The sequence below is a fragment of the Hyla sarda genome, chromosome 8, assembly GCF_029499605.1.
Source record: "Hyla sarda isolate aHylSar1 chromosome 8, aHylSar1.hap1, whole genome shotgun sequence".
In the NCBI taxonomy this organism is placed as follows: Eukaryota; Metazoa; Chordata; class Amphibia; order Anura; family Hylidae; genus Hyla; species Hyla sarda.
The window spans coordinates 22,705,137-22,714,622 of NC_079196.1; the positions used below are offsets into that span (position 1 = coordinate 22,705,137).

The 9,486-nt window shown below is 44.2% G+C and overlaps 1 long non-coding RNA gene across 4 annotated transcripts in view; it reads left to right on the top strand.

Moving 5' to 3' along the window:
• The first annotated feature begins 3,252 nt into the window (after nucleotides 1-3,252).
• The window catches only part of LOC130284404 (uncharacterized), a 101,914-nt gene continuing 95,680 nt past the window's right edge, over nucleotides 3,253-9,486 (top strand). For 2 of the 4 annotated variants that reach the window (XR_008847015.1, XR_008847014.1), the window contains exon 1: nucleotides 4,690-5,303. This is a non-coding gene — a long non-coding RNA (uncharacterized LOC130284404). Of the gene's footprint in view, nucleotides 3,438-4,689; nucleotides 5,304-9,486 lie in introns of those variants that run through there. The other 2 variants (XR_008847013.1, XR_008847017.1) reach the window with 2 other exon arrangements.

Below are 9,486 nucleotides of genomic sequence, written 5' to 3' on the forward strand. Positions count from 1 at the left end.
ATACGGGGCAAAAATGAGCCGACCGGAGTCACTATCTGACAGCGGCTGGGTCATTCAAATGAATGAGATCGGGGCCAAGTCCGGCTGGGATACAGGAGTGCATGGTTTTCACTCCACCCAGCTGGATCCGGTGACCGTATCTTCAAAACGTAGTGTGAACCCCCCCCCCCCCCTGATTTAAGTGACTTTAACAGTATGCAGAATCTCACTTTAAAAGAGAAAATAATCTTTTTTACAGAAATCTGCCCATATTTATCAAAGTACACCAAAGTGTTCTAGTGCGGATGTTTCTGCAGTGCCCCCTCCCTTTTATGAGGTGCCCACACAAGTATATAGGTATAATCAGACTAAGTGTAACGTACGTACCAAATGGGACTCCATGCAAGAGTTTGGTGCTTGGACTGAACACATGTAGCCCAGTTGGTGGACGTCATCTGCTTCCTGACCGGAATTCTATCTATGGCTCTTCCCATTTTGTGCTGAGGTTTTAGCAATACCAGCAGCTATGTATAGTTATTTCCATTGTGTACTACTAAATTCTGCTGCTTAAAGGAGAAGTCCGGCGAAACTAAACTTATCCCCTATTCACAGGAGTGCTGGGACACCCCCCCCCCCCCCCCCCCACGATCTCCGGGATGGGACCTCGACTCTCGCAGAGAGGAGATAGTGTTGCCTACTGGTAGACAGCACGCCCTCCATTCATTTCTATGAGAGCGCAGATGATTCCCGAGTCCTGTACTGGGGTCTTTTCGGTGCTTTTCGGGTCCCGTCCTGTGTTTGCAGGGGGTCCCAGCACTCAGACTGCCCAAGATCAGCTACTTATCCCCTATTTGACCAGACATCTACTTTAAAGGAGTAGTCCAGTGGTGAACCCAGTGGTGAACAACTTATAAGTTTGAGATCACGGGGGTCCGACCGCTGGGGCCCCCTGCGATCTCCTGTATGGAGCCCCGACAGCCCGCGGGAAGGGGGCGTGTCGACCTCCACACGAAGCGGTGGCTGACACGCCCCCCTCAATAAAACTCTAAGTGCTCTAAGAGATGTATTGAGCCTGGCCCCCGTACAGAGAGATCGCAGGGCGCCCCAGCGGTCGGACCCCCCGCGATCTCAAACTTATCCCCTATCCTTAGGATAGGGGATAAGTTTTTCACCACTGGACTGCCCCTTTAAGTCTCCAGGTTCATATACATCTAGACCATTGGTCTCAAACTGTAGCCCTCCAGCTGTTGCAAAACTGCAACTCCCAGCATGCCCGGACAGCCATTGGCTGTCCGGGCATGCTGGGAGTTACAGTTTTGCAACAGCTGGAGGGCCACAGTTTGGAGACTACTTCCCTTCATGAAAGTTTCCCACATTTACAGATTTTAGTAGGACTGGCTGACAATGTTATGTGTATGCTGAGGAGGCTTCTCCCCATTCCAAACACATGTACGCTCAGCCAAGGTAACTGTGCATATATATCGGAAAGTCGGAAGCAAAGTTGTCATGTCTTTAGTTGACAGATGTTAAAGATGTATGGACACCCTACAGAAGACCTACACCATTCCTGACCTGTCTGTTTTCGGAAATCTTTGTATTCCTCACACTACAAAGGGGGAGATATATCAAATCCTGTGTAGAGGAAAAGATGACCAGTTGCCCATAGCAACCAATCAGATCGCTTCTTTCATTTTTAAAAAGGCCTGGGAAAAAGAAAGAAGCCATCTGATTGGTTGCTATGGGCAACTGGGCAACTGCGTCTATCCTCTGTTGTTATTCCTTCTGAATATTTATAAATAAATTGACAACGGGGCGTTACCATTCTTCTTGTTAGAGGGGGTGTTTCAGTATACGGTGAATAATTATCACATATTAATATAATTAGAAATATAAATATAAAGTTCTGTCACTCAGAATAGGTATAATAGAAAAAAATGACACACACACACATATATATATTATATATAAATATAAAATATATACAAAGTATATATATATATATATATATATATATATATATATATTAGAGATGAGCGAACTTACAGTAAATTCGATTCGTCACAAACTTCTCGGCTCGGCAGTTGATGACTTTTCCTGCATAAATTAGTTCAGCTTTCCGGTGCTCCGGAAAAGGTGGATACAGTCCTAGGAGACTCTTTCCTAGGACTGTATCCACCTTTTCCAGCCCACCGGAGCACCTGAAAGCTGAATTAATTTACGCAGGATAAGTCATCAACTGCCGAGCCGAGAAGTTTGTGACGAATCGAATTTACTGTAAGTTCACTTATCTATAATATATATATATATATATATTTAAAAAATATATACAGTATATAATATATACATATATTACAAAATGTATATATATATATATATATATATATTATGCAGTAAATTAAACTAAATCATATAACTAAATAAAGGAAATTAGTTGAACAGATATAATGAATTAAAAAAATTTACGAAGATAAGGAAAACAGAATAGAATGAAAATAAAACATAATAAAAAGAACAATGTAGCAGCGTTAGGATAATAAGTCAAAACTTTGGATTTAAAGGGGTACTCCGGCCCTGAGACATCTTATCCCCTATCCAAAGGATAGGGGATAAGATGTCTCACCACGGGGGTCCCGCCGCTGGGGACCCCTGCAATCTTGTATTTGCCACCCACCTGTTTGAGCTGCACGTCACGGTGCCAGCTCACAAACTGCCTGGTGGCGACCACGGGGCCAGAGTATCGTGACGTCACAACTCCACCCCCGTGGTCGCCACCCGGCTGCTTGTGAGCTGGCACCGTGATGTGCAGCTCAAACAGGTGGGTGGCAAATACAAGATTACGGGGGTCCCCAGCGGCGGGACCCCCGCGGTGAGACATCCTATCCCCTATCCTTTGGATAGGGGATAAGATGTCTCAGGGCCGGAGTACCCCTTTAATATTTATTAAGTAAATATTTGCTGAAAAATAAATTTACGGGATAGACAATATGACAGTTCATTATATTCGCCATTTTTACACGCTATGTGTAGAAAGAAGGATCGGTTGTCTTCGTATCTCCACACAGTGGCGTTGCGACCCGGGTGCGGGGGGTGCGGCCCGCACCGGGTGACACCAACCTAATGGGGTGACACCAAGACGCTCCGTAGCCGCACCCCCCCAGTTACACAGACACTACCTCCCCCATCGGTGCCCGACCGGCCTCCCATCCGTCAGCACAACCCCCCCCCCCCCCCCCCCCCCCCCCCCCGCGCTGTGTGTGCCCGTCCATCAGCAACCCCCCTCTTTCTCCTGCACTGTGCGCCCGTCCATCATCACACACCCCCTCACCTTCACCAGCATTGTGCCCGGCCTCCGCTCCCACGTCTGCGCCGGCCTGACGTCACACCGTATGGCCGCGCAGGAGGACGTCAGTTACGTCACTCGCACGGCGCCCGGTGAGAAGGAGCGCTGCACTGGATGGGTGAGTGTGTGTGTCTGTCTCTATCTATGTTTGTGTGTGTGAGACTCTGTGTGTGTATGAGACTCTGTGTGTGTGTGACTGTGTGACTCTGTGTGTGTGTGTGACTGTGTGCGTGACTGTGAGTGTGTGTCTCTCTGACTGTGTGTGTGTATTTGTGTGTGAGTCTCTCTGTGTTGTATGTGTTTTTTTTTGTGTGTGTGTGTGTGTGTGGGGGGGGGGGGGGGTGGTATAACCAGCAATCTATTGTGGGGAACCTGCGGCCTAATGTGGGGAAACTACTACCAAGTGTGGGGAGTGTATGCTACCTTATGTGGGGAGTGTATGCTACCTTATGTGGGGAATCTGTGCTACCTAATGTGGGGAATCTGTGCTACCTAATGTGGGGAATCTGTGCTACCCAATGTGGGGAAATTGCTACCTAATGTAGGGTAACTGGTACCTACCTAATGTGGGGGAACTGGTACCAAATGTGGGGAATCTATGCTGCCTAATGTGGGGAATAGATGCTACCTAATGTGGGGAAACTGCGACCTACCTAATGTGGGGGAACTGCTGCCTACCTAATGCTCCCCCCCCTGGCAGTAGCACCCTCATCATCCACCAGCAACACCCCCCCCCCCAGCAGCACCTCCATCAGCAGATCCTGATGGTGGATGATGGCGGTGCTCCTGCCAGGAGGATGATCCTGCCGATGGATGATGGGGGTGATACTGCAAGGGGGGATGGCCAGTAGCACCCTCATCATCCTCCAGCAACACCCCCTGAGTAGTAGCACCCCCATCATCCACCAGCAACACCACCAATACCCCCCTCCCGTGGTAATAGCATCAGCTAACGGATGTTGAGGGGTGTTACTGCGGTTGTGGTATTATATTCAGAGGGTGCACTGTATGGCAACGTTATATTCAGAGGGCGCAGTTTGTGGTAGTATTATATTCAGAGGGCGCAGTTTGTGGTAGTATTATTAGAGATGAGCGAACTTGCAGTAAATTCGATTCGTCACAAACTTCTCGGCTCGGCAGTTGATGACTTATCCTGCGTAAATTAGTTCAGCCTTCAGGTGCTCCGGTGGGCTCGGAAAGGTGGATACATTCCTAGGAAAGAGTCTCCTAGGACTGTATCCACCTTTTCCAGCCCACGGGAGCACCTGAAAGCTGAACTAATTTATGCAGGAAAAGTTATCAACTGCCGAGCAGAGAAGTTTGTGACGAGTTGAATTTACTGTAGTTTGCTCATCTCTAATTATTATATTCAGAGGGCGCAGTGGGTGGTAGTATTATATTCAGAGGGTACAGGATGTGGCGGTATTATATTCAGGGGTACAATATGTGGCAAATTTATATTCAGGGGTACAGTATGTGACAGATTTATATTCAGGGGTACAGTATGTGGCAGATTTATATTCAGGGGTACAGTATGTGGCAGATTTATATTCAGAGGGTACAGTATGTGGCAGATTTATATTCAGAGGGTACAGTATGTGGCAGATTTATATTCAGAGGGCACAGTATGTGGCAGATTTATATTCAGAGGGTACAGTATGTGGTAGTATTATATTCAGTGGGTACAGTGTGTGGCGGTATTATATTCAGGGGTACAGTATGTGGCAGATTTATATTCAGAGGGTACAGTATGTGTTGGTATTCAGAATGTACAGTGTGTGGTAGTATTATATTCAGAGGGTACAGTGTATGGAAGGTTTATAATCAAAGAGTATAGTAGTATTATATTTAGAAGATACAGTGTCTCTCAGGTTTATAATAATAATTGTTTTCATATAGAGGATGAGAATGCGCTGACATAGTGAGGAGACGTGTGGGCATCACATTCTGCAGAGAGAAGTTTTAGCTGGAACAAGTCCTGGCGGTATGTACCATCCGAATTAGATAAGGAAAGACTATAGAGAAGACGTCACCTGTAGTCACTGATATCATTGTACATTCTCCTCACTATAGAGAAGACGTCACCTGTAGTCACTGATATCATTGTACATTCTCCTCTCTATAGAGAAGACGTCACCTGTAATCACTGATATCATTGTGTATTCGCCTCACTATAGAGAAGACGTCACCTGTAATCACTGATATTGTGTATTCTCCTCACTATAGAGAAGACGTCACCTGTAGTCACTGATATCATTGTACATTCTCTTCACTATAAAGAAGACGTCACCTGTAATCACTGATATCATTGTGTATTCTCCTCACTATAGAGAAGACGTCACCTGTAGTCACTGATATCATTGTGTATTCTCCTCACTATAGAGAAGACGTCACCTGTAGTCAGATATTGTGTATTCTCCTCACTATAGAGAAGATGTCACCTGTAGTCACTGATACCATTGTACATTCTCCTCTCTACATCAGAGCTGTAGTCACTTGTCAGTTCTACAGTTAGGTCAGTGAAACTACAACTCCCAGCATAACCTCACCACTGCTCAAAGGGGTACTCTACTGGAAAACATTTTTTTTTTAATCAGCTGGTGCTACAAAGTTAAACAGATTTGTAAATTACTTCTATTTAAAAATCTTAATCCTTCCAGTACTTATTAGCTGCTGTATAAGCGATTCACAGGAAGTTATTTTCCTTTTTAATTTATTTTCTGTCTGACCACAGTGCTCTGTGCTGACACCTCTGTCCATGTCAAGAACTGTCCATAGTAGGAGCAAATCCCCATATCAAACCTATCCTGCTCTGGACAGTTCCTGACATGGACAGAGGTGTCAGCAAATAGCACTGTGGTCAGACTGGAAAGAACTACACAACTTCCTGTGGAGCATACACCAGCTTATAAGTACTGTAAGTATTAAGATTTTAAATAGAAGTAATTTAAAAATCTGTTTAACTTTCTGGCACCAGTTGATATAAAAGTAAATGTTTTCCAGTGGAGTACCCCTTTAAGTAATTCTGGGAGCTGTATATTTCAATGGTGAAAACTTCTTTAACACTTTCCCATTCTGTGGCAACTGGTATATCTGATTATTATACTGGAATTTCTCACAATGCGCTACAACAGTGGTGTCTGTCACAACAGGCTAAAAACTTACTGAGGGGGGGGGGGGGAGGTATGGGGGTGACACCATTTTCTACCGCACCGGGTGACACCAACCCTAGCAACGCCACTGTCTCCACAGTAGGAATAGAAGGATTTCAAATGATTTGAGTAGAATAGATAAGTAGAATAATTTAGAAATATCTATATAAGTATCTGCTTTAGGTATATGAGAAAAAATATGTAAAATAAAAATTTGGAAAATTTGTCGTTTTAAGGAGGAAGTCTTTTTAAGGATTTGCTGGTGACCATTGCGTGAGGAACCGTGCATGTTATACTGGCTATAACCATTCTAATTTCCCATAATGACATGACTACATGAGTGTTACGGTACTATACGCCTGTTGTGTGCGCTTTTATGGGATGGCTGTGTATTTTGTGGGGCTGTATGTGAAGTCAGAGGTCAGGGTGAGGCATCTGAAGATCTAAGGAGCAGCGGCCTCCTCTGTCAGTAAGGATGGCGGGTGCAGATGTCAATAAATCTATATAGGGCCGTTGTTGGCTTTCTGTAAAGTGGCCTAATGTTGTAGGTAGGGTCACATTGTTAAAATTGCACGTGCTATGAAACTTACATCTAAGGCTCCATCTGGGCCCATTCCTTAGAGACCCCCGCGCTTAACACGATCAGGCCATATATATATCTGTGCTGCTTCCTACCACTCATTACCTGGATCGGGTTACATAGGCTCCTAATTTTCACCTGTTGTTGGGCTTTTTCAGCTTTTAATGTGACCTCCGTCATGCTTCCCCCCCCCTCAACTTCTGAAGAAAAACAGAGGCTAAGCAGAATAATTATTTTTTTTTTATGTAATTTGAATTAAGTTTAAATTCCATAAAAAAATAAATAAAAATGTAGTAGATCAATTACAATGATTAGGGCTTATATCTATGGTGCACGTGGACCCTATACTCAGAGTCCCTGTGTATCCCTATTATACGCCAGTATATAAGTGTGGGCATACAGAAATGTAGTATTGTGGATCCATTTAAAGGGGTTCTCCAGCCCTAAGACATCTTATCCCCTATCCAAAGGATAGGGGATAAGATGTCTGACCGTGGGGGTCCGCTGCTGGGGACCCCCACAAACTTGCATTTGGCACCCACCTGTTTGAGCTGCACGCCGCGCTGCCAGCTCCAAAACTGCCGGGTGCCGACCACGGGGCCGGAGTATCGTGACATCATGACTCCGCCCCCATGTGAATGTCACACCCCCCCGCCCCCGCTATGCAAGTCTATGGGAGGGGGCGTGACAGCCGTCACGCCCCCTCCCATAGACTTGCATAGCGGGGGCGGGGGGTGATGTCACACGGGGGCCGGAGTATCCCTTTAACATCTGTCTTTGTTCATAAGGCCTGTGTCTGTATTTCTTATGTGAAAAGGTTGACGCTTATGAAAACTTGTATCAGTAAAATATTTTTGTCCCTTTTTGGCGTAGAATACATTTTTGCATGCAACTTTTTTTTCTTCAGTGCTGTGGGGCAGGTGTATGGGTGCTGGTAGCTTATAGGCTTATGTCTTCTATATAAAAATCACAATCCTTCCTGTACTTATCAGCTGCTGTATGCTCCAGAGGAAGTTGTGTAATTCTTTTTTTGTCTGACCACAGTGCTCTCTGCCGACACCTCTGTCCATGTCAGGAACTGTCCAAAGCAGGAGTAAATCCCCATAACAAACTCTCCTTCTCTGGACAGCACCTGACATGGACAGAGGTGGCAGCAGAGAACACTGTTGTCAGACTGGAAAGAACTACACAACTTTTTCTGGAGCGTACAGCAGCTGATAAGTACTGGAAGGATCAATATTTTTTAATAGAAGTAATTTACAAATCTGTTTAACTTTCTGGCAGACAGAAATACAGATTTGTAAATTACTTCTCTTAAAAAATCTTAATCCTATCAGTACTTATCAGCTGCTGTTTGTCAAGGATGGCTTCTGGTTAGGCCTTAAACTGTGAGTGACTGCCGCTGTATACTGCTGAGTGTTGACACAAAGAAATAAACACCGATGTTGGTATAAAACTTCTTCTCAGCGTACTGGCTAGGGACCTGTCCAAGGAGTTCTCTTTATTATACGGGAAGTACATTGGTTTTTTATATTTGACAAACAGGGGAGGTTAGTTATCACGTCAAAATCATCATGTTATATTTTGATTGGTTATTTGAGTATTGCGTCTGTATTTATTAGCATATTTAAGCATTCATTTCTCTCTGGCCATATTTTGTCTCTAAACTTCCAACTCCTCTTCTTATCTTGCTTCTCTTGGCCTCATCCCAAGGTCTCATCTTTAGTTACAAGCAAATAGCAAGCTGATATATAGGTAAGGGTAGGTAACAAATGTCTTTTTGCAGCATTAACAATGGTATATAAGTATTAATATATGATCAGTCATCACAATCATTTTAATCAATTTCAACAGAGGAAGTTGAGTTGCTCCTTTTCTGTCTGATCACAGTGCTCTCTGCTGGACACCTCTGTCCATGTCAGGAACTGTCCAGTACATGAGAGATTTACTATGGGGATCTGCTCCTGCACTGCACATTTCCTGACATGAACAGAGGTGTCAGCAGAGAGCACTGTGGTCAGACTGGAAAGAACTACACAACTTCCTGCTGGAGCATACAGTACTGGAAGATTAAGATTTTTAAATAAAGGTAATTTACAAATATGTTTAACCTTCTGGAGACAGTTGATATGAAAAAAAAAAAAAAAAAAAAAATATATATATATATATATATATATATATATATATATATATATATATATATATATATATTTTTTTTTTTACCGGGTACCGCTTTAAAGGGGTATTCCAAATCATAATACATATCTCCCATCCACTGGATATGGGATAAGTGTCTGTTTGTAGGGGATTACAATTGCAAGATCATGTATCTCCGGCTCTGTCATAGAGATACATGGAGGGGACGTGTTGACCAATGCTTCATGCACAAGGAGAGCTGGGGTGCCATGCAGGAGACTGAGAGGGGTCGCAGCGGT